This window comes from Panthera pardus, unplaced genomic scaffold (assembly GCF_024362965.1).
Source record: "Panthera pardus isolate Hobbes unplaced genomic scaffold, ASM2436296v1 HiC_scaffold_22, whole genome shotgun sequence".
In the NCBI taxonomy this organism is placed as follows: Eukaryota; Metazoa; Chordata; class Mammalia; order Carnivora; family Felidae; genus Panthera; species Panthera pardus.
In genome coordinates this window covers 40,756,678-40,783,684 of record NW_026526788.1, presented here as the reverse complement: position 1 = coordinate 40,783,684, position 27,007 = coordinate 40,756,678, and the positions used below count along the sequence as shown (strand labels likewise).

General features: G+C 37.2%; 1 protein-coding gene across 10 annotated transcripts in view; it reads right to left on the bottom strand.

Moving 5' to 3' along the window:
* NRG3 (neuregulin 3) overlaps window positions 1-27,007 on the bottom strand; it is a 1,050,974-nt gene that overhangs the window by 554,325 nt on the left and 469,642 nt on the right. The window lies entirely within an intron of this gene.

Below are 27,007 nucleotides of genomic sequence, written 5' to 3'. Positions count from 1 at the left end.
AAAGCAACAGAAATTTATAACCGGAATCCTCCATACATAATTTCCTTAACCGAGTGTACCTTTTGGCATTTATTAGTACACAAAGTCAACTTCTTACATAGTCTTCTTATATCCTGGCAACTGGCTATATATTTACTGGGCCCGTAAATCATTGTATTCTAAACACTTGGTCTATCAGAAAAATATGCTAATTGTAGAGGACAGCATATCCTATATTGAATACTGTGGCATTTTGGAATATTATTTCTCGCTTTATCACAGAAGCGTGGTAGGAAATAGAAATGACGGGAGTACCAGAAGCCAGAGGAATCTAGGCAATACATTGAAAAGCTGCCATCTCTTATTCTCAGTTCACATTGGTGAAGACAGCAGAGTGTGATAACAGTAGATGGGATATTTTCATTTCATCTTTTAAACGTATTGGCTTAGAAATGTGAGTGGAATTCACATGGGGCAATTCTAATGCTTTTCCTACCTCGTTTCATTTTTTGCATGTGCTTGAAAAAGAACTCAACTTTGGCAGCACTACTGATGAGAACTGTTACAACAGAGAAATAGAAAGGAGGAAAACTCGATGAGAATTTAAAGAGCAACAACCTGAAGATTTTGTGGTTGCTTCTGTAGAAGACTTATAGGCACCTGGAATAGTATGCACTAGGTAAGATTAATTTTAGTTGCTCTAATAGAGGTCCCAAATAGAATGTCTTTTGTTTTTGTTTTTGTTTTACTTTTTTAATGTTTATTTTTGAGAGAGAGAGAGAGAGAGAGAGCAGGGGAGGGGCAGAGAGAGAGGGAGACACAGAATCCAAAGTAGGTTTCAAGCTTTGAGCTGTCCACATAGAGCCCGACACAGAGCTTGAACTCAAGAACCGTGAGATCATGGCCTGAGCCGAAGCTGGATGCTTAACAGACTGAGACACCCAGGGGTCTTTCAAATGGAGTGATTTTGAAGGAGATAAAATTTAATTTATCTAATTCATTTATTTATTTATTTATAAAGTTTAATTTATTTTAATTTATTTATTAAATTAAAATTTAATTTAATTTTTTTATACATAACAAACCTTGGATGTATGATCTGGGTTGATGAGTGGACCCAATTTTGTTCTAGATAAATACCCGCTTGGGCACTGTTCTCATCTGCATGATTGGAAGATGGCTCAGAGTCATTTCTGAGCTCCAACATACAGGAAGGGAGAGACAAAGGGATTTCAAGACAAGAGACTTTTGTTTTACATGGAAGGTGCCTCAAAAGTAGACCTATCACTCCCATCCATATCCCATTGGCTCTAATTGGGTTGTATACCCTTATCAAGCTACAACAGAGGATATGAAATATGGTGTCCGACAGGGCAGTCATGCCCGTTGATTCTTTACTGACATGTGAAGGGTATTTCTAAACTGATTATGTACTTTCAAAGATCATTCCAGGTTCCATCTAACCCCTTCCATTCATTTTGCATTCTTTTCTGTTCTTGGTCCTGCTTCATAGTAGCATGATACAAGTAGCAGTATATTCCTTCTCAGGACAGAGAAGACTTTAGAAGAAGCCTCACAAACTCTAGTTCATACCCAACCCAGGCATCTCAGAGAGCACTTTGAAGCATTCGACAGATAGACAACACTGAATCACTGAGTCAGCTTCCAGCAGCAATACTGTTGGATGCACACGGTTAGACTTGAATATGGCGAAATGTTATTTCAAGGGAAAATATTTGTTACCATGAACAAAAACACACAAAAATGTCCTTTTTAAGTAATTACACAGACACATACAGCCTTCAAAATCATGCGTTCCCAAAAGTGCATTTGTAACACAGAAGCCCCTCACCCCCAACCATTTAACTCTTCTTTATCCCTGTCCCCAGTCCACCCTCCTAAGAACTGAATCCCACAGACTTAGCCATGGCACAGCTGTCCCTATATGGCCAGAGGATCTACAAGCATACTTATTGGTGATTCCTTCTGCTCCTAGGCTCTTGTGTTCCTGATTACACTCTCTGCTTTGCCCACCTACAAATCCAAATGCAAAATTAGGCCCTAGCCAGTCACTCCCTGCAGAGAAATGCATCAATTTATCTCTTTGTCTCTTAGGGAGTTACCTTTCTTTTCCTTGAACTCCTGAAACTCTAGGTCATTGAGAAATCACTTTTGCAATATGATGGCTCATACATGATGTCCAAATTATACACTTTTGAGAGTGTAAAGAGCACTATTAATAATTATGTAGGTGCAAAGATGTACACTGGGATTGTCTTGGGAAAATGAGAAATACGGCTCCCTTCTTAAAAAGCACTTTCACTAAAATAACTTGTGAGGAATATAATTCTACTTCATTCAAATTCAGGATTCATTTAAATGTCACTCTGAGAATATCCTTTTCCATAAATCTTATGCTGTGGAATTTTGATCAATGATAATGAAAAAGCTTTAAAAACTGAACCCAACTCAAATATGAGCTTCCCCTAAGTCATTTTACCCAAATAAGGACATGGGGAAATGTCATCAAGGAAGTAGAGACAAAATCTCCTAGATGACTTTTTGAAAGGGGGTCACTTAGAGCCAGGAATTAGTGGCAAAGGAATGGGAATTAAGGTACAACATACCCAGTTTCATAAATATTCTAGTTCTTTCTCCAAATAACACAGTGAAGTAGGCGTCATATCCAATCTCTATTTTATAGAAAAGAAATTGAACCCCAATGTAATTAAATGGCTTGTGCCAGTGAATGGCTGATTGGAGATTTGAATGCAGGTCTATGTGACTCGACAAATGGCAATTAATGACACATGTAGCCCCTCTAATATACCTGCCAGACAGAACTTGTGACGGATGTTCCTTTGACAACTGAGAACTACTGTTACTTTTTAAGCCAGTGACTTGAGAAAGTCACACTCTAAATATGTTTTCATCTCCATAAGATCCGCTATTGATCTAGTACCTAACTGAAACTTTTCTGAACCCATTTTTATATGTGTGTGTGATGTATGTATAAGCATGAAACTACTGGACATGGTCTGCAATTCTGAGTTTCAATAGCCACGTGCATTTTAATAGTTCAGAATATTAGTCTGCATACTCATCAGTGCCCTTCATTTGTCTGCTGCCATATAAAAAGTACATATCAATGTTTGTATTTTTCTCCCTATTAAAAATAACTAGCCAGCCAATGAAAACATATGTGGGATATTTGTTGATTATGCAATTTAATTTAGGCAGAATGTTCTTTGAGGGATAAATTAGAGCAACGCATAACTATATGAGAATGCAAATAAAATGAGGAAATCTCTTGTTATTCCATTTTTTTTTTTTTTTAATCTTCAGTGACTCATAGGTGGTGAAAGACTGGTAAAGCAGGACCTACCACCATGAAGCAACGTTTATTGAGGGTTTGACGCTTCAAAACCATGCTAATAGCCATTTGTTTTTCCTGCCAGCATGGAAAAAGCAAAACTTTGTAAGTCAAATGCTGATGTACACTCACTAGCTAGTATCACCTATGGCAACTCACTAAAACATTAAGACTAGGTTTTCCAGTCTTCTCAAAGGGGGTTCTAATGCCCATTTTGCTGTGTGGCTGCACATTCAGGGTTTTTAAGAATTGCCACATACTAGGCAGCTCATAAATATTTCTGATATTTTCTCCTCTTTACTCCACAGCCTTTATGCCAGTGGTTTTAGGACTTTGGTTTAAATATATAACCTTGGGATCATTTGTAAAATGCAGGTTTGGGGCCCCTTTCTTAGGTTCACTGGCTCAGCAAAACTGTGTCTGTGTGTCGGGGAGGGCAGTTTCAAATTATTTATTTTAACACACTCCAGAAAGTGACTTTGATGCAGGTTATTCGTAGAGCATATTCTGTGCAACACTGACTTTCAACATCGCTCAGACATTCAGGTGCAGCCTCTATCAACACTTGGTCAGGAAGCTAGAAAGATGAGGCCATCTTGGGAATGTGGGGGCCAGAATACATTATTCCACATTTAAGTAAAGTTCAACTCTTGCATCTCTATAAGGCTAGGTTACTAGATTTTCTAAGACAGAATTGTGGATTAATTCCATTTTTACTATTAATATGATTTCCAACATTTTTTAACATACTTGGAGAGGCTCAAATGTTACAAATGCATATTATACAGACTTTGATTATTTTTAATTTTTTTCAATTTTATTTTTAATTGAAATATAGTTAATGTGAGTTTCCTGTTTTATTAAAGAAATATCAGTCCTCCAAAATAGCTGCCTTATTACATGATTTTATTAATTTTACTAATATTTGAAGGGTAATCCAAGGGTATGTAACAAATTATTTACCTCACATCTTGTTCCCACTTACCTATTTTCCTGTCCCACAAGCCAGCAATATTTCTAGTTTTTCATAAATAATCCTAGAGATATAATTCTTTAAAAAATTTTTTAATGTTTATTTAATTTTTGAGAGAAAAGGAGACAGAGCATGAGTGGGGGAGAGGCAGAGAGATAGAGGGAGACACAGAATCTGAAGCAGGCTCCAGGCTCTGAGCTGTCAGCACAGAGCCCAATGTGGGGCTTACACTCAGAGACTGTGAGCTCATGACCCAAGCTGAAGTCTGAGGCTTAACTGACTGAGCCATCCAGGTGCTCCTTTTCTTATTATAATTCTATACATATACAAGAAAATTCCTTCTAGTTTTATATACATAACTATATATCTTTGTTTACCTTGGTTTTCTTTGGTTATTGAAGCATCTTGGAATATGCTCCACGTGTTTTTCCTTAAAAAGCTTCCTTATTCTATTTTTATAGCACATCAGTATTTCATGTATGAGGGTTCCATGATATATTTGACAATTCTCCTCCTGATGGACATTTGTTTCCAATCTTTGGTTGTTTCAATGAGGTGATGACTATCTTTCCTGAAGAATTACTTTTCATTGTTTGGCTTTTTAAAAATTTTTTTAAATGTTTATTTATTTTTGAGAGAGAGAGAGAGAGAGAGAGACAGACAGAGTGAGAGTGGGGAAGGGCAGAGAGAGAGGGAAACAACAGAATCCAAAGCAGATTCCAGGTTCCAAGCTGTCAGCACAGAGCCCAACGCAGGGCTTAAACCCACGAACTGTGAGATCATGACCTGAGCCAAAGTCAGACGTTCAACTGAAGGAGCCACCCAGGTGCCCCATCACTTTTCATTGTTTTAGGATATCTGTAAGGTCAAATCTTAGAAATGGAAGTGCTGGCTCCAAGGGTAAGTATGTTTCTAATTTAGGACCAAACTACCCTCTATCGTAGCAATACATACATACATACATGTATGCTTATTTTCCTATTTGTTCATCAACAAAGTATTATCAACCTCTTTGCCGTTATGATGGGTTAAAAATGGTATCCCTGTATAAATGAGTGACAGCACATTTAATCTCAAGCAAACACACCTTCTTTCCCACAAACACACACATAATTTATGGCTTTATATTAATTAATTATTTATGATAATTCTTTCATTTTCATTTAATTATGGCTTTCCCTCCTTTTATTTTTACTTTTTTAATGTTTCTATTTATTTTTGAGAGAGCATGAGCAGGGGAGGGGCAGAGAGAGAGAGAGGAAGAGAGAATCCAAAGCAAGCTCCAGGCTCTGAGCTGTCAGCACCAAAGTCCGATGCAGGGCCTGAACTTGTAAACCATGAGATCATGACCTGAGCTGAAGTTGGATGCTTAACCAATTGAGCCACCCAGGTGCTCTGATGGTTTTACCTTTTAATGAGAAAGAAGAAAATGACGGGGGTAGTAGTAGTCATAAAAGTTGACGATCAGCAATTTGTGTCCATTGCTGACGCGTGTCTGGAATTAACTTTCCTGTCCTGATTGATTTTATAGGAACAGCCAATTCACCTGCAAACCTGAAGGTCCATCTATTAAAAGTGTTAAATTTGCATATGCTTCCAAGCTAAAAAAATATTTTCAAAATGTTCAGTCTCTCCTTTCCTTGCTTGTCATGGTACATCCATTGCATTGCCATATGACCTTCTTGGAAAGCAGGGATACTGGTGAGAACAATCTCTAGAAGGTAGGGACACTGTACCCATCCACACACCAGCCTGTGATGGACTCAAGTAATCAGCCCGGTAGCACCATCACATGATGAAGTGGAAACAGGAATGTCAATCAGAGCAGCTATATGCCATCTTTCTTGAAAACACAATTTTTAAGGCATTAAAGAGATTAGAATTAAGAGCATGTTTATGTTTGTGTTTTATGAGAAAATATCAAATGGTTTAGAATAAATCAGTACTAATTTAAAAGTAAAAACAGTTATAGTTTTTGTGTCTTATGAGTAGAGAAAAAAATAAGGCTAAAAAGTGTAAAAGTAACTGAGGAAAGTGAAGTAGGATATGGTATATTAGAAAAAAACCTGCCAAGGTTGAACTGTGCTAGGAACAACAGCCTCAAAGAAGTAATTTTATAATACACATTGCTGGATAGTTAATTTTTTTTTAATGTGACATTGGAAAAGTGGATCTTTCAGGCTACAAAGGGAAGTAGTGAAAATATCTTCAAAGTAAGTCGATAACACTTTTTTTGTGACCTTCGAGATTAACATTTCATAAGAATTCTCTAGATAAAATGGAAAAGTGTTTAAGAAGAGAAGAAAAATTGCAAATGCATACAAGAAGACTCTTGCCCATACTTTAAGCCAAAATTGAGAATTTACAATGATATGAGACTTAGATTGAATATCTCTTGCTCAAGTTCAACTAATCCTCATTTATATTAGACAAACACAATGAAAACCGACCCAAACAAACACATGCCATTTTATTGTTTGTGTTTGTGTTCTTTATCTCCTTTTATAAAAAAGACCATTAATTAAGAACCATATTAAAAATAATGGCACATATATCCAAACACCAAAGGAATGTTTCTATGCCCAAGGATTTAGATAATTGAAGTTTTGCTGCTTACAAACAATTATTAATGGAAACCTTTTCTTTTTAATCTAAATATTCATAGCCTTTTAAAAATGCCCATATGTTAGACTTATTGTTCTACAACAGGAAAGACAGATTAATGAGGGATAAAATAAACAAATATGCTTAAAGTCTATAATAATTTATATCTGATATAAAGGCCTTGTGGAAAAATGATTTTACTGATGCTATCCCCCTCCCAATTTCATCATGATTTGCTAGTATTGTTCAATATATAGCCAAAATTTAGACAAAGCTGTTTTAAAATATTTCTGATTGCAAAAATTAAAGGAGGTTCGGCATAAGGCAGTTTGGATAGTAGAAATGTGGTTGAACAACCAAAACATTATGTTGGGTTTTTCTCTTCTTTTCTCTTTCTTTTTCTTTCTTTCGAAGCTACAGCTCTTACCTCTTTATAACGTTCATCAAGGTAATTCATTTTATAAACACATCTCATTATGCATTCTTAAAGAAGTTTATAGTGTATCTTCATATCTAAAATTATATGAACTAAAACTTTATAGAAACAATTCCCATTGGTAGTGAAGTGTTCTAATTTACTTGCCTATAAAACATTGCCCCTCACTCTTTGTATGGATTCTCTTCATTTTCATTATGCTTTATCTGACTCAGCCCCAGTGATGAAGGAAGCTCCAAGGAATATTTTTAGAAAAGGTGCTTGGTTCCCATGCTTTCTGACATGTAACCTATCAGTGAGTGTCTTTCTATCTAAACACTATGAATATGAACGGTATGTTCCTTGCTCCAGAATTATATTTTTTACATCTATTCTCCAAGAATATTTTGTACCTATTACCATTGGTCTTGATCGACTCAGAAGACAGGCATAACAAACACATATAATCTTAACAGATACAAAGCTTATTAAAATATTGAAGCTGTATTAAGCTTGGTTATATTGTTTGGAATGATACTCTGTTATGTACATGTAGTTGACTATCAAGTCAAAATTTGACTATCAAATCAAGTTTTCTCGGGGAAAAATAAATGCATACAGGAAAGCAAAAAAAAAAAAATTAAAATTAAATAAATAAAATAAAATAAAATAAAAACCCACTATGAGCCATGTATTAAAAGAAAACCCTAAAATACAGAAAGAAATTTCTTAAACGGTGAAAAAAACAGACCACTCAAATGTGAATAAAATTAAATAAGCCTGTCAATATTAATATAATACAATTAAGGTGCTAAGTAAATTAATGGTGACAGCTTATAGTGATAAAATTATATTCAAAATTAACTGTGTCACAGAGGTTTTCTTTGAAATGAATAGCAGATTGATGTTTAGCTATGCCATAAAATCATTTTTTAAATACAGAAGAGAGAAATTATCACAAACATACTGAATTGGTAAAAATAAAGACATAAAGGATATGAGCAACAAGAGTAATTAAATTGAAAGGTTTTGCATTTTGCGTCTTTGAGTGAATAAATTGCCTTTTTAATAAAACATTTAGAAGGAAAGATATTGCTGACTTGTCCATGGTGAAAATCCTTACTCATTCCCAAATCGGCATACTTAGCCATGTAGATGTGTAAATGTGGTCTCTATGCTTGTAGATCACAATCTCAGGTTACAGTGATGTAAACTTTTGAGACAGAATTTTGAACAATATTCTTTTATACTTTTAATCTCTACCAAATATCATTGTGTCAAGGAAGAAATCAGGGGCACAGAACCATCCTACTTAAAAAAAAAAAAATTTACATGTAACAGGGCACCTGGGTGGCTCAGTCGGTTGAGCGTCCAACTTCAGCACAGGTCATGATCTCACAGTTCATGAGTTTAAGCCCCACGAGGGCTCTGTGTTGACAGCTCAGCGCCTGGAGCCTGTTTTGGATTCTGTGTCTCCCTCTCTCTCTGCCCCTCCCTTGCTTGTGATCTCTCTCTCAAAAATAAATAAAATAAACGTTAAAAAAATTTACATGTAGCTTACAAAAAAAAGTTATGGTGCAAAGTACTTTTATTATTGAAAAGAAAAAAGAAAAGCTTTTCATCTAATTTAACTAAAGTCACACAGAATATGAGGTCAATGCTTTAAAAATATTTTGAAAAAAGGTAAAAACAAAACATTTGAATAAGTACAGTTGGCTCTTGAACAACGCAGGGGTAAGAAGGTGACAAGCCCCCCTGCCCGGAGTTGAATATCTCCATATCACTCTTGGGGCCCCCAAAACATAACTACTGATAGCATACTATTGAACTGAAGCCTTACCAATAACATAAACAGTCAACGAACAGGCATTTTGTATATTATATGTATTATATACTATATCCTATAATAAAGTAAGCTAGAGAAAAGAAAATGTTACTAAGAAAATTATAAATGAAAGAACATACATTTACAGTACTGTACAGTATTTACTGAAAAATAAATCCACAGGTAAGTGGACACATGCAGTTTAAACCCATGTTGTTCAACTGTAAATAAATATTGGTAAAATTCATTGAAATTGTAAGAATATATTTAATGGCCTGGTAAATGTACTCAACTGGAAAAAAAACACATATATTTAGAAAAGAGAGACAGAGATATATAAGGATATATAAGTAAACTTCAACTGTATGATAAAATTATTATATAAATACACAACACTAGAGTGAGTTAAAGAAAAGAGGAAGGATGAAGACAAGACTGGATAAAGTTGACAATATAACTACCCTACTACAAAGGATCCTAGTGATATCCTGGTAAATTCATTTAAAATACGAAGCAGTCTTAATACAGCTATTACACAAATTGCTCTGAAATTTGGGGAATAAATGGAGACTTTTTAAGGTATTCTGTGAAATAGAAGTAAAGCTGACATCTAATGTAATAGAACTTTAATAAAAAAAAATTAAGCCCGGCCAATTTCATTAATGAATATTAAATTAATATCTTAACTATATTACCAGTAGTTACAATTAAACAATAGGATTAAGTTTATTGTATGCATGAAGAATATTTCTATACAGGCAAATACACCATGAATAGCTTAATGAGAATAAAGCATTCCATTAAATGTGCTGATGGAAAGGTCTATGCACAAATTTTAATCCATGCCAAATAAAATAATATATTGAAAAATCTATGGACAAACTCTCTATAGTGTAATACATAATAAATAGATAAGTTAATTAATACCTTTAATAAGCTGTATCTTATTTAATATTAATTTGAACTGCTGGATCAATACAATAGTATGTGAAAGCCAAATAAGAAAATTTAACAGAAGTCTATAAAACAAAAGATACATTATTTTCATATCGCATGATTACAAGCCTACAAAAGGCAACTGTAAATCTAACTGTAAATGTTTAGTTCATAAGGTATCTAGATATAAGATAAAAATACAAGAATCAGTACATTTCCTATAAAAAACACATAAGAACTACTCTTTACTAGTTAAGTGATAGAAGATATAGGGTAAAAATCAACAAGGGACACAGTAGAGGACATAAAGAAATCTTCAAAGCATTAAGGGAGTGTTACAGAAACACCTGAATAAATAAACAGAAATAGCACATATACAAAGGAGAAAAATGAAATATTATGAAGAGCAGTATTTCTAGCCAAGACTTGAAGACTCTATGCAAAAATATTAATAGTGCTTAACCCTGGAGCCAAGTGCCTTTTTTTAATCTAAATTCTATAAATAAAGTAAAATGAGTTTGTATTTCTATAATAATATAAATTAAACAAATATAAAACTTAACAAAATGTTTTTAATAATTTAAAAATCTCTAAGTATATCTGGAGAAAGCAGAATATTGAAGAAAAATAACTGAACTATAAAAAACACTAAAACCATTCAAAAGTAGAGCAAACTAAAGAAATGAGGATTGGAATACAAGAGGAAATATTATTTAAAATACCTAAAGAAAAAGTTCATAAATTTACACACACACACACACACACACACACAGACACACACACACATATACACACACACCCTGTACATGTGATAAGAAGCATATATGAAAGGAAAGAATTCTTCAATGATGATTTTGCCATTTCATCACTTTTTTTTTTTAAGTTTGTTTATTTTGAGAAAGAGAGAGTGTGAGCAGGGGAGGGGCAGAGTGAGAGGAGAGAGAAGAATCCCAAGCGGGCTCCATGCAGTCAGCGCACAGAGCCTGATGTGGGGCTTGAACTCACGAAACTGTGAGATCATGACCTGAGCTAAACTCAAGAGTTGGGCACTTAACTAACTGAGCCACTCAGATGTCCCTATCACTTTTTTGGAAATATGAAATGATCATGTGTTCTGGCTTGTCCAGGGCAATTCAAGTTTAATCCACAAAACAGGTGCTGTTATTATCATACCTATTTCACAGATGAGAAAACTGAGTAGAAGAAAGTTAAATGATTTTTCCTCTTCTTAAAGCTAGTAAGTGATGGAGTGATGTAACTTTTGTTTTCATTCTTTTTTGCCAGCTCAATGAATGATACTGCCCAGCTGCTCAAATCAGAAATTTGTCAGTCCCTTTAAATCTTCTCTTTCCCTCTTACCTTTATTCCTTCATTAGCAAATATAGGTTGTGTTTCATCTCCTTCAAACCCATCTGGTATTTTCTCTTTACATACACACTGCAATACTTCTTTAGGTCACGGCCTCAGACTCCTTTCCTTAGTCTAAAGACTTCCTCTGATTCATGCACTTTTTAAATGGCATTGCTCCTCTGCCTTAGTTTTGGTATGAGAAGCTCATTTTTCCCCCAAGGGTGTTAGCTAATTTTTCAGGCAATGGATACAGAGAACAAAGTTAGACCTTCTCAGATTTGCAGACCTCCAAGAGTTAGAACCAAGGTAGAATGAACTTGTGGTGAGTGGGCTTGGAGAAAGAAAGATGAGGAAATGCCTACCTGAGCCTAATGAAGTCTCACAAGTTTTCCTTCTGCTCTCCATCCACATTTGCTGCCTAGATTTTATAGGTAGTCTCAGCCACATAGCTTGAGCCACCATGGTGTGAATATCAGTTACACCAGACCACAGAGGGGGAAAAGCAAAAGCAAAATTCTATTGGCTCCTCTCCCATGGTACGCCCACAGCCACACTGGCTATATCCTACTATAAGCTAGATTGCACATACTGGAAAGCTGAATACCCCTATCCCCCTCAGCATTTTTTCATGAGAGTTTCTCCTAATGTCTCCTTTGTATTGATGCTTTTTCTCTATAGCTCCTCCAGGTTGATGTTGGGTAGGGTAAAAGAGGCACGGCATCTAGGCAGGAACATCTCCTTTCACTTGTATCACCCCTGTCACTCACATGCTCTTTCTGAACCAACAAGAAAAGCAAACACAATAACCCTCCATAAACAGCTCAAGAAAGTTCGCAAGCAGACTACCACTCGTGGCTGAAAGTCCAAATTTCCCTTTCATCTGGTTGTTCAAATGTTAGAGTTTTTTCCCTTCCTAGTCCAAACGCTTAGTGGAAGAAAAGATGGCTAAGTTCCACCAGCTACAAGCATTGTCATTGTAGACTTTGCCACAAGGTGGCACCACAAAGGAAAGTGGTAACCCTTCAAGAGGATGCTGATCCATCAAGACTTGGAAGTTTTTGCAGAAATCCCAACCTAGTGAGAGATGAAGAGGGTTTAACTCCTATTCAAAAGAACCAAGTAGAGAAGCCAGCAGAGAATGTTCCACCTATACTCTACGACATTACAAAATCACCAGTCTCCGGGCTGCAAATCAGAGTCTGGGCCACCACTCTACTCTTCCACCTTCTCCTTGTGAGCTCACCTTTGGAGCTTTTGGTACCCATTCCCGCTATGGATCCTAATCAGATCACTCTGTTCTTCTGAGACAAGTGCCCTTCACTTCAAATTTGGAAGGGCATGATTTAGGTTCTTCATCTCTTCTCACCTAAAATGCCCTGAGCTCCTTATTACACTGACTGTTCATTCTGTTCTAGAACATTACATTCCCAGGATCTGCTGGAGGGACAGGCTAGCACGAACACACACAGACACACACACACAAACACAGAGACACATGTGCACACACCCCATTCATCCTCATCCTGCCAGACTCTGAGTGCATGCCTGTCTCATATGTGCAAAACTAAGAGGGTCTATTTAAATAAAAGAACGTTTGCCACAAGGCCACTTCTAAGTCTTGCACACATAGAGAATAAACTGGCAGCTTTTATAGATCAAAACATAATACATGCCTAAAATGAAAATGTTACTCACTGGCTTAATACTCCTTCTTGGTTTTCTATAGCCTTCAAAAAATTAACTTGTGAAGTAAAAATAAAAGTTCACTTTATGTCCACATAAAGGATGTAGGGTGTTTATTAATCAAAGACACAGACAGTGAATGATAATGAGGGGCAAGCTTACACATATTAAATTAGTAAGCAGAAATTTAACTACCCAATGCAGGCAAGATAATTTTGGGTCAAGAGCCATTAAATGTTCGCATCCTTGGGCCAAGCAATGTCACTTCTGGGTTTCAATTCCAATGAAGCCGTACAAGAGAAGTACTTCGTCTATACACAAGTTCCACTGAAGCACCTGGCACGGGCTTGACAGAGTAAGTGCTCAGTGTGTATGGAAGGCTGAATGGAAGAGACAGAATGGAAAAAGACATAATGAGAGTGAGAGAGAAAGAGAGAGAGAGAGAGAGAACAATTAGGTCTTAACATGCAGTCATGGAACATTTTGCTAAATATGGGTACCATGTTTGTGCAGCAATAGGTGACCTGAAAGTGATAACTGTGGAGACCCATGTAGCTTATGGAAAAGTGTCCATATGTGATGGTGGTGCTGGGACACAGGAAAATACAAAGGCAGCATGCTTCATACAGACTACCATGAGATTCTCCAAGTCTACAGGCATAGACTAGAAAGCACTCTGTGAGATGAACAGGATGATCTCTTAGCGTAGTCAGTTTGACCTACTGGGATGGCAGAAGTGAGGGTAAGTACCTGTTCTGAATTCAACTAACATTGTGATAAAAGAGTTTTCCATAAAGGAAAACCCAAAATTGTCAGGGACCGGGGAAGTGAAGGAGGTTTATAGCAGCAGTGTAGACCAGTGATTTGCAATGTTGGCTGCCCATTGGAACTCCCAGAGCTGGTTTAAAAATAGATATTAATGCCCCACTTACAGAGATGCAAACTGTTTTCTTCTGTATATGGCCTGAGCATCTGAATGTTGAATCTCCCTGGGAGATTCTATTATGCAGCTAAGGTTGAAGCATACAGGTAAAGCAACTTGCTACCCAAAGCCAGGTCTGCAGTCAGCAATGCCACAGGCTTGTTAGAGATGCAGATTTTCAGCCCTGCCCTGGCCCTACTGAACCAGAATTTGAATTTTTAAGACACCCTCCAGGTGAATACATGGACCTGCCCGTCTGGAAGCACAGGCACAGATGGGTAATAGGTTTGCTTTGTGCCACTTTTCCTGTAACAGTCACATTCTTCTCAATTCAGCATTTCCTCTTGTGTACTTCAAAAGACAGAACAGCTATGGTGTCTTCCAGAAATCTTCAGCATCTTCTGAAACTGCTCTGCTTTTCTTTGATAGAAATGTAGTAATGAGAGGGTAGTTGGAGGGGTGTTGGGGGGATGAGCTAACTGGGCAATGGTCATTGAGGAGGGCACTTGTTGGGATGAGCGCTGGGTGTTATATGTAAGTGATGAATCACTAAATTCTATTCCTGAAATCATCATTACACTATATGTTAACTAGCTTGGATTTAAATAAGATTAAAAAATGAATACATTAATAAAAAAAAGAAACAATAGTAAAACAATAGTATTTACTGACACAGGTGAAAATACAATAGCTCACTCAGCTTCTTCAACCTATTTTAGAAATTAGAAGTGACCTTGGGAATTATCTCCAATCAGGTGATTTCACAATGAAGAAATTAACACTCAGTGTGTGAACTATACTCAAGAAAAGAAAAAGAAATTAATGTACACAGAAGCTAAGATATTACCAAATGTCACACAGCTAGGAAGCAGCAAGACCTAGATTTACAACGTTGTTTCTGACAAATCGGAACTGTCCTTTTGAAAATTTAGTCTTCCATTGTAAAACCTGTTTAATGTATTGTCATGTTTACATATAATAGCTTTCTTAGTTTGAAAATAATTTTGAATAAAATTGAAAAAATAGTATTTTTAAAAAGCCTCAGATGAGTTATCTTGAATAAACCCAATTCCCAGGGAGATGTGGTTATTAGCAACTTTAACAAGTGCTGTATACATTTCTTTCTCTGAACTTTTCCCCCTAATTTGAAGGTTCCGCTCCTTGGAAGAAATACTAATTGTCCAGCCTAAACCTATAAATCTCAGATATGGTATATAAAATCTCCCTGATAGAACAGAAACCTGATGAGACATTTGGCTTATAAAACTGTTCTGGATGGGGTAAGCATAGGACTAAGTCACGCTGTGTGTACCTAGGGATTACTCAGCAGAATAGATGAACTTGTAAGATAACTAGCAGAGATTAACACAGGTTTCCAGAAGCTTCACATATTCTCAAGTGTGAGCAGAAAATTTTACTTAGACACAATTACTGAGCTGCATATGGATGGAGGATGTAACGTAGTGGCAGGATTATGAAAAGACCCCATGCATGGAGAAGACAGCTCCTCCTGTGTGCTAGGCAGCATGGGAACTTAATTCCTTACTGCTCAAAGTGTGGACAATGGGGCAGCAGTATGGGCATCATCTGGGACATGGTTAGAAACACATGGTTAGGCCTGGGTGCCTCAGTCAGTTAAGCATCTGACTTTGGCTCAGGTCATGATCTTGCAGTTTGTGGGTTCAAGTCCCACATCGGGCTATGTGCTGACAGCTCAGAGCCTGGAGCCTGCTTTGGATTCTCTGTCTCCTTCTCTCTCTGTTCCTCTCTCTCTCTCTCAAAAATAAACAAACATTTAAAAAAAGGTTAGAAATACAGAATATCAGGGGGCCCCTGGGTGGCTCAGTCAGTTAAGTGTCTGACTCTTGTTTTTGGTTCAGGTCACAATCCCACAGTTGTGAGATTGAACCCTACCCTGGGCATGAAGCCTGCTTAAGATTCTCTCTCTCTCTCTCTCTCTCTCTCTCTCTCTCGCCTTCATTGTCTCTCGAAAAGAAAAGAAAAGAAAAGAAAAGAAAAGAAAAGAAAAGAAAAGGAAAGAAAAAAGAAGAGAAAAAAGAAAAGAGAAAAGAAAAGAAAAGAAAGGAAAAGAAAAAAGAAAGAAAAAGCAAAGCAAAGCAAAGAAATACAGAATATCAGGCCTCACCTCAGACCTGCTGTACATGAATCTTCAGTTGAACAAAATCTCCAGAGGATTCACCCACTCAAAATTTGAGAAACACTAGTCTCATTCACTATTCCCCCAACTTGTCTCAATAATGGAATCATCTGAATGCATGATTCTTGGGTGCCATCTTAAGACCTGAATCAGAAGCTTTAGAAGGGGAGCCTGAGAATCTACATTTTTAACCTTCTCCTTCAGTGATTCTTATAATGACATAAGTTTGAGGAGACTGAAAGATCCAGAGCTTGACAGGCAAACAAAACAGATTGGTGCTCACTCCTGCTGCCTACTGGCTGCACATCCTTGAAGAAGCTACCTTCCATCTCTGAGCCTCCTTCATGACATCAAATGGTGATAACAACATTCTTTTGCAGATGTAAAATGAGGACAGTGTAGGCAATCATGAAGCAGTGTATTAAGGGTTAAAACTTTCACCTTGCACTTAGTAGGTGTGAAATAATAGATGGATGTTAGCATTTTCATTGTCTCCCGTTTAACACCCCAATTCTATCCTCTGAAAAAGGCAGGTGGTAGGTATTGCCTAGAGTTCTTTTCATTTATAAAATGGATCTTTAGTGAGTAGGTAGCAGGTTCCAGAAGCAAAGATGAACTCACAGCCTAGTGGGAGAGTCAGGTAGGTGAACAGGAATATTATAATAGAAACAGAAATTTTGTTCACAAATGAATCACTTCATACATCCAGATAATGTTTTGGTTAGCTTGTAGGGGAAAGAGATCAAAGCTACTATTTAATATCATTAAAACAATCATTATTTCTTTCACATATGCTAACCCAGGCAGAAAGGAAAGAGCTTTCCAGAGCACTGAAAATAAAACCTTGTTGCAGAGAGTAAGGCCTCAGTGTGACTTCAATTGTAGCTGTAAATTAGCCCAGAAGCACACCCGAAACTGTGGCAAAATTATGACCTTATTTAAAGTAGATGCTTTATCAGCTCATCCTTTCTGCAGTTCTTTCCAACCTAGCGTTATTCGCTCTCCATTGTCCTATTATTAGCCTGGATTTTGTAACTGCTGGAGTATGTTCTTCTTCTGGAGGTGGAGTCTCCCACTAACATACACTCCCCTCCCTTCCAAGGCTCAATGCTGAGAGTTCCTAATTGAATTTCTGCCCTTCAGGAGCACAGGGTCATTGGGATGAATGTGCTTTTAGTGGACTCCAGGGAGGCCAGGCTCAGGGCATCATTTTGGTCTCTCCACACTGCCATCGCAGAGCACCCCTCTGCCCCAAAGCCTGGGGTCTGTTTGTTTAATGAAGTCTTCTGTTGAAATAGTAACTCCTTTCCCTGATGTGAGCTATAACTCCATTTATGATGTGTTCGAATGAAAAAGTAGCCTTTGAGGAACTAGAAAGCCACCTTGTCTCAGGAATTCTTACAACCTTTCTTTCTCTGGTTGAATTCTTACAACCTTTCTTTCTTGTGCAGATCACTGTAAATGCCAAAATGCCATCTGATGCATTAGAAGGGAATCTCTATATTGTTATCTTACTTTGACCTCCTATGAGCCTCACAGCTGCTAGAGAAAAGAAATACTTTTTAGGTGCAAAAATGAAGGGCATTTTACTTGAATATGCCGACAAGTATCTTAGCTCCTTTACATTCTCCTTGAATAATTCCACAATGCTTGATGGTCAAGGTATCCTTAAACGGATATGTTTAATTTGTTAGGAAAATCTGAGTGCCAGAAAATCATTACTTATACTGAAGATATTAATAAATTAATTTTAGATTATAGATATTAAAAGGTTTCTGCAAATATTTCATATATGTAGATAAAAATTATAAATTAATTTTGTGTAAATAAAAGGAATCTTGATTTAATAATTTAATCAATATGATACAGGTTTGAAAAACCATACTCTTGGGGAACCAGGAGGGCTCAGTGGGTTAAGTATCCAGCTCTTGATTTTGGCTCAGGTCATAATTTCATGGTCATGAGTTCAAGCCCCACATCAGGCTCCTTGTCAGGCTCCATGCTGATCATGGAACCTGCTTGGAATTCTCTCTCTCCCTGTGCCCCTCCCCACTCGCCCTCATTCTCTCTCAAAATAAAAATTAAAAAAATAAAAATTAAACTCATACTCTTGTCTGTTCTTTCCACTCACCATAAAATTCCAGATTTTAAGGGAATGGAATTAAAGATGTCATTATGTCCCGACATGTTGTTGATAACCATCTGGACACAAGAGAGGAAATAAATCAGAAAAGAAGTGCCCAACTGAAGAAAGAATTTATGACGTAAACTGATTATTCTTAACTGCACGTAAAATACATTTGAAATTTCCTCCCTGGGGCTTGAAGGGAATTTTCTCCAATAGCAGCTCAACTCTCTATGCCTGTGTTGGCAAGCAAGAACAAGCTTCCAACTGAGGAAGGAGGAGGCTCTTTATCCTTCCAAGTGCAAATTCATGTTACTTCCTTTCAGAAGCTCTTCCTGGCTTTAGGACTGACAACTGGTTTTTGGAGTCTCCTATGCAGCTATGAGCTAAGTACATACAGATCATATACATTGGATGATACAGATCACAGAACTTGTCATGTTGAACTGAACTAGAATATGTCCATCTCAATCCTTCTCTTAGTTTTTCTGAGCACATTTATCCCTACACTCCTACTACATTCCATTGGACATTAAGCACCGAATGTGCTTAATAAACATTGGTAGAATAATGGAAATAATGTATCAAACTGCCACTTACATTTTAGTGTATGTAGGATAGGACGAAGCATACATTCTATACCTCCTACATATGACATATATATCTATAAGCATATTCTGTATCACCACATGTCACATCTATCTCTGAACAAGATTTTCCTCAAATCACGCTTAATACTTTCATTTATCTCCTGTTTCATCTTCTAATTTTATTGTTAATTTCTCATTTTTTTTAAACTTGAAAAGGGGGTTTTGTATGAAATGTACTTGATGAAGATATTCCTTCTAAGTTACCATTCTGGTAAGGATTTCCCTCCTATCTCAAGTGTAACCTTTGGTACGCAGTGATTGTCAGTGTTTGCCCACCATGGAAACCTGTCACGCTAGATTGTGGGGACTTCCTCGTGCTCCAACTAACAGCAACTTCTGTAAAGAAAGGGATGCTTTCTTCTCATTTACCGTTGGACCTCAGTGTCCCGCTCGACAGCAGATACTTAGTAAATATTCCATATACATATGTGTGTATGTGCATAGCACTGAATCGGCTTAAAGCAGACTAATTTTCCTGATATTCATTAAAACATGAGAATAGCTGTGATCATAAAAAAACAGATTTATAGAGATGCACTCCAAGATATACTTTAGAAATGCTGTCTTCAGCTGCTTCTTTCTCTAGCCACATTTTTTAGTTTTCACAAATAATGGCGAGGCACAAGGGTAACTAAAGACAACACTAACTGGATGTCGACGTTTCCTTCCATAGATTTGGGGTACAGTGGAGAGAGCCTGGGCTCTGGGAGTCCCTGCTCTGCCTTCTTATTCAGTACTTGGTGTCTCAGGGAATGCTCAGCTGATTCGGAAAAAGTGGGGATAATAATACAGAGGTTGTACAATCCTGTGAAATTTATATTAAGGAAAATACATATAGCCTACATGTTTTTCCATGAATTTGAGTTTTATCTGAATTGTAATTAGGGCAACCATGTGCCGCACTTAGCTTAAGGTATTCCTGGTTTATGCTTATTTTAGAGAAGAAATTATTAAAACTGGCCATTACATCTCAAATATTTTTGGTTTGGATAACAACCTATATGGCCATTCAGATTACAGTATGTTGAGGAACTTAAATGTATATGTATATATATATATATATATATATATATATATATACCCACACACATATATATATACACACACACTATATATATATATATGCACATATATACATATATATACACACATACCTACATATACATATTTATATACGTATATACATATATATGTATATATAGATACAGATACAGATACAGATGATAGATATAGATAGACAATGTTGATCTGGTCCTTAAATATTCTTTTACATTTTTTTCAAAGATGCTAAACCAAAGTGAATTGAAAAGACACCATCCTCAGGAAGTGGAAATGCTGCCCAATGTTCTAAAATTAATAGACAGGTAGATGGCGGGAGGATCGTGCATGTTCTCTCATTGCCCCAGGAGCCTAGGCAGAACATCCCAGCCATCTTTGTCCTGTTTGTTTTTTTCTTACTGGAATGTTTGCCTGAGAAGCCTGCACGGCAGGGCCTGTGTTACCATGTCTAATGTTGTTCATATCTGTACAGACAGACTGCCTCTAGCTACAAGGATATTTATGGATATGTTCTCAATATTCAAAACAAATAAATTTGGTGAAAGAATCCATAATTCACTTAAATTATGGCAAATGTGATCACATTATTCTGGCTGAGTGGGGGAGATGCCAACTCACTGCAACCCAACAGGCCACGCACAAGAAGCTTGTACCTAGGGGTGGGGGGCACATCCAGGGGTGCTGTGGAGGGTCCTCAGTCAGAATGGCCTGAACAGTTAAGAGGAAAGGGGAGCGTTCTGCATATTCCTATCTACAGAAGAGGGAGAATTTGCCTAACAAACCGTAGCCTCTTGTTCCTGCTTTTCCCCTAAGTTTACTGCTTGAATAATTATAATGGCCCTTGACTCTGAAAAGTGTTCCAGCCCATGATCAGTTATTACTGTGTTTTTCAAAAATTCACCTGAGTCAGTTTAACTCTCCTTAGTAGTTCTAAACTAAACTTTATGTGGTTAGGAGACTCTGAGTACCCATCCAGAAACCCTGACTCAAGTCAAATGACCTGAAAACAAAGCTGTGCAGACAAAAACCAACAGACACACCCTCTTATATTATACCCCACTGACTCCATTAAACTCAGTGTTTATACAAGAACATTTTATTTATATCAACCCTCACAGCAATCCTGTAAAGTAGTCATATTCATGTTCCCATTTAATAGATAAGAAAACTGAGTCTCAGAGAATATGTATAATTTGTCCATCTACTACTTAGTGGTAGAGTACCGACTCTAATCCACCAGTCCAAATGGGAATGGTCAACACAATTACGGCAAGTTATACTGATGACCTAGGAAAGGAAGAATGTCTTTTTTTCCTCTTAAAGCTATATTCTGCAAGAAGAAAATCTTGGAAAAGCAAGAACTGGTTGAAGAATTGGGAGAAATAACAGAAATTGCTGATTTGTCAGAGTATCAGAATTAGCAGTGAGGAGCCTAAGTCCTCTGAACACACAAGGAATCCCCTGGCATGCCTTTCTCCCCTTTTAAAAGTCTCTTTTTAATTAAACACACAGATGAGGGAGCCTGGGTGGTTCGGTCGGTTGAGCATCTGATTCTTGATTTCAGATCAGGTCATGATTCCAGGGTGGTGTGATGGAGCCCACGTAGGGCTCCTCGCTGCAGTAGAGCCGGCTTAATATTCTATCCCTCTCCCCCACTCCCCTGCTCATTCATTCTCTCTCTCTTTCTCTCTCCCTGTCTCTCAAATGAATGAATGAAGGAATGAATGAATCAATGAATAAATAAATAAATAAATACACAGATGATACCCACCCAACTTCTCTCACAGGATTCCAGCAAACATGCTTTGCTTTGGTTTCAATATAAGCAGAAGGGAAGAAGAGGAAAGAACTGAGAAAAGCATATACATAGTGGCTATTGTCTATTTGGAATTTTCTAGATGTTGCTGCTTTCAATTCTTGTATCACTCTTTGGGGCAAGTATTTGTCTGTCTGTCTGTCTGTCTGTCTTAAATAAAGGACTGAAGGTTCTGATTAAATGACTTGCAAAAAAACCCCTCATACACCCCGTGTAAAGCTGAGCAGAGTTTTTAACTCAGTCTGTCTTGAATGCTCACATTTGCCTCATGTACCTCTCAAATCATATAAGGAAGCTATTTAAAAACACATTTACGACAATCTTTGATGTAACAAGAAACCCAAATCAGAACAACCACCTTAAGAAACACCATTTCATGCTTCAAGTAGAGCTGCCAATCAATTTAGAAAACATCAAAATAAGGTAAGAATCTTTGGGCATTAACTAAAAAATATGTTTTTATTCTCCATCACATGTGCTTCTCAGATCTTATGATCTTTATGTGGCCCTTGAAGAATACCAGCTTGGGTCCAGTGCATATGGTTTAAACTAAGTAAACTAATGCCTGAGTGTCACGCAGTTGCAAAATTATGCTCACCGTGTTGTTTTTCTTTGCTTTTGGAACCAATGAGACTATTTTGATAAGCTCCATTCACAGAGAAGAAGGGACAAATGGTTATACCTTGGCTCATTTCTTCTTATCAGGGGTAATCAGTGCACAGTTCGTTATTAACATGGCTATTGCAAATTACTCAAATTATGTCTGGACTGTGGCAAACATTTTCATGAACATTTGTCTGATGAACTTGACAATTCTTCTGAAGCCCTTCACCCTGTAATGCAATTCCATTCTGCAGGGGTTCTTGCCACTAGGCCTGGAGTTAGAGGTATTTCAGCCTCCATCATCTCCCATCAATGGAGTTCAGGGATGTGTGCCAAACTCCATTTCCATTCTGACTTGCGTCAACCACAGGGAATCATTAGCTGCTGCTCTCAGAGCACTTACTGGAGAACCATTTGATAAAGAGGACCCTCACTGGGTGGGAGAGCTAATGGACCTCCAAAGTGACGAAGCAAAGCTCTGACAGGGATGGTCCTGTAATTTTATACAGTACATCATCAGAAAATGGTTACATTGTGCCCAGTCAATTCTCTTAAAAATGGAAGCTTTGATTTCAAAACCTACTCAGGCAGAATGACACAAAGGAACAGCAACTCCTAGAGGGCTCCCCCTCCTTTTAATTGCTTTCCCTGCTCCCAAGTCCTGCAAACATTTCACCCAGATCATTGCCCAGGCCATCAGCCCCTTTATGGAAGTATTGCCTTGGGCAATGGTTGCCTTAGACTGCTTCTCTCTTTTTCTAGCAGTCCCATATTTCAAGCGATTCAAACATCTTCCAGTGAATTGCTTGACAAATTTCCACAATGATCGCTACAGATCAAATTCAGCTCAAATGTTATCTTTTCCAAAGTTTTGAAAATCCATTTTTACAGCAAGGCTGGCAAAACACCTAACGAGCTTCAATTCAGAAGAGGCACATCCTTTCAACTTGAATTTGGCCGCAAAACATGTTTGGCTCAGCCAAATGCCCACCAGTCTTTTCAGTTACAGTGGTTACCTCTTTGACTCTAGTGAAAGAGATTACAGATAGAACCATTTCCCAAGTCCTTAAAATTTCTAGAAATGACATAAAAATAAATATATTAGAGAATACCCTGCTTTCATTCAGAATATTTTGATTCAAGGAGTTTCTAGTGACTTGGCATTCCTTGGCACCCAGATTTATTTCCGTACAATCTATCTTTCTGTTCTTTAATCCATTTTTTAATGTTTCAAAACACATGAATTCAGCATGGAAAAGAATTAGTGTAAAGAGTGTAAATGAATTATTAATAAAAGAAAGAACAGACACATTCAAATAGACTTGGTAGTATTTAATCTGGAAGGGCTTAATTGAAAGTTCTCTTATCAGCCTAATAATAGTGAATTATAATGACCTTGATTTTACAGAGACAGGGACACTATCTATTTTTCTTAATGGAAAGATGAGAAGCAAGGGTCAACTGTCTTAACTAGTTATTACATAAATGAAATACATGTGCAATGTGCAGCTCTTAGAAAATTCATAAAGTTTGAAGAAGAAAATAGTTGTAAAACCTATTAGTCTTTTTCCTAAGGTTCATTTTTAGAATTGGATTGCTATTATATGTTCAACTTTATAATATCGTAATTTTCATATATAACATGATATAATGAGCACGTTCATGTCCCTAAAACCTTATGAAAATTCCACTTAGGTTGAATTCATTCAATGTATAGATATATTCTAATTTATATACATTTATACATTCAGGCTTTTTCTTTCCTATTACAAATAAATCTGTGGTGAACATCCTTACAAATAAATCTACCTATACATCTCTGTACACTAAACTTTTAGAAACAATGTAAATATTTTGAAACATACTGAAACATTACATACAGAAGATATTTAACAAACTGTACTCCCTCAGGTAGTGAATTAGAATGTGTTCCTATTCTACCCTTACCAAACTATTTGCTTTATTTTTTTAACTTGTTAATGTTTATTTATTTTTGAGAGAGACAGAGAGAGAGAGAGAGAGCGCAAGCGAGCACACACACACAAGTAGGGGAGGAGCAGAGAGAGACGGAGACACAGGCTCTGAAGCAGGCTCCAGGCTCCAAGCTGTCAGCACAGAGCCCGACACGGGACTCGAACTCACGGACTGTGAGATCATGACCTGAGCCGAAGTCAGACGCTCAACCGACTGAGCCACCCAGACACCCCTATCTTCCTTTAAAATCCCCTCTTTCAAGTTATTTTTAGAATCTTGGTGTTGCTCTTAAATGTTCATTAGCTTGCTCTGTAATTTCTAAATACTAAAAATGGCTTTATGAAAGACCTGAAAATACACTAAAGAGTGAGAAAATAACAAAGAGAAAAATATGAAACTTCCCTCATCTCAACTTTCACTCTTTTGAACATACACTACTTTCAGGATCTCTTTCAGAGAGATTTAGGTAGTTTTGCTTTTGTTTTTCTTTGCCAAGTACACAGAAAAGTGTTACAGCATGATCGGTCATTTTCAACGTAGAAAAAAAATTGATTCCATGGAATCACAATCATAGGATTGCAATTTACTTTTAAAATACTAAAAAAAAAATGTATCTTGATTTCTCTCAGATTTGAATGTCACAAGGAAACTATTTAATGAGACGGATTCACATACACCCCTATATATTGCTACTCTAATGTACTAAATTGTGTTTAACTTGAAACATAGTCCGGTTAGTCATGCATTACAAAGATACCCCCGGTAGCATTTCAGTCACGTGAAAGTACTTTCCCTTGTTTTCCTGACTTCCTGACGATGAACTACTTCATCTACTTCAAATGCATTACAAAGTACAGCACCACTTAATTCCTAAGTTCATTTCTGTATGTATTTATTCAACAATGTCTTGGTGATAGGAGGTGCTCAATAAACATTTGTCGAAGGCAGAAGAAGAATGAATGAAACATACTACTTAAATAGAGTGCTGTACAAAATAGCACATTATTAATAACTACATGGGAATTCTTAGAAGTGGCTGATGCAGGAACAAATGTAAGCTTTTTATTCACAGCAAAGCCCAGGAGATGAATAGCAGGCACATGCGATGTGTGATTTATTCATACACTCTAGTAAGAGATTTATAGGCATCTATTAACCTACTCGAGTTCCAATTCTGTCGTAGGCTGGTCTTTTGTCATGATTAGCTATGTTGTGACTTTATGTTAAATAACAGGTTGTCTGTGCTGAAATATGCAAGAAATATGAAGACAGAAGATCAAAATTATTATACATGTACATCGTTCCAGCTAAATCACAGATATATCTCTGCTTGTGTATGCAAAAGAATTAGACATGCATATATGCACAAAAGCAAAAGATTTCTTTTCTAGACATGAGATCCAATATCATAGACTGGATCTGTCTCCCAAGGAATTAATATGTTGAAGTCGTAACCTCCAGTACCTCAGAATGTGAGTCTTTAGAGAGAGGGTCTCCATAGAGGTAAGTAAATTAAAATAGGGTCATTAGAGTTGATCTTAATCCAATATGACTGGTATCCTTATAAGAAGAGGAAATTTGGATACAGACATGTACAGAGGGAAGAAAATGAGAAGACACAAGGGGCAGATGGTCATCTATAAGCCAAGAAGAGAGACCTTAGAGGGTACACTTCCATCAAGGCTCTCTGAAGGAAACAACTCTGGCAACACCTAGATTTCAGATTTCTAGCTTTCAGACCTGTAAGAAAATGTATTTCTTTTGTTTAAACCACTCAATCTGTGGTACTTTGTTCCAGCGGCTCGAGTAAACTGATACACCATGAACTAATACAGAGTAGACTGAGGCTGTATGTTGAAAAAGAGTAAGAATTATCTTGTTATTTTCAAGATTCTCAGTTTTGGAAAAGATGATCCCACCCACCTGCATACTGTGTGGGGCCTGATCTGATCCTAAAACACCATCTGGAAAGTCACCGCTTTAGGTGAGACATCTGATTAACCCCTCCATCAATCAATTAGGAACTCAATTGATTTCATTTTCCACTTCCACATGATGATCCCTTTAACATATGGTTGAGGAGCTATAAGAGCTTGGATACAATTCATGCTTTGAATGGATAGACCACTCTTGGCATCTCCCTTGGGGTTTTAAAGTCCCTCGTGTGATTTCCATCTGTCTATGCTGACCTAATAAATATAACCAAAGAAGAGAGATGTCGGAAGGAACACTCCCACGCCCCTTCATCCCCAACCCAATTTCACAGAGGACAGAAATGGGGTGTAAATTTTGTAAATGGCATAAATGTAATGGTGCCTCCGAGTCACAAGGAAGCCATACTGTCAAGGGCGAAGAAAGGTCACAGTTCTGTTTATCCTGACAGAATACACGGTTACTCTCACCGAGATCTGCCACTGTCATTTATCACTTCTTCCAAACCTGTGTGCCCACCATGACAACTCATCTTCTTCATGGACTGCAGCTGGCTCTTAGAGCCAGGCATGATTTGCCAACGTGTTCTAAGTTCCTAACTACCAGATGCATTTCTCTGTGCCCCCTTAA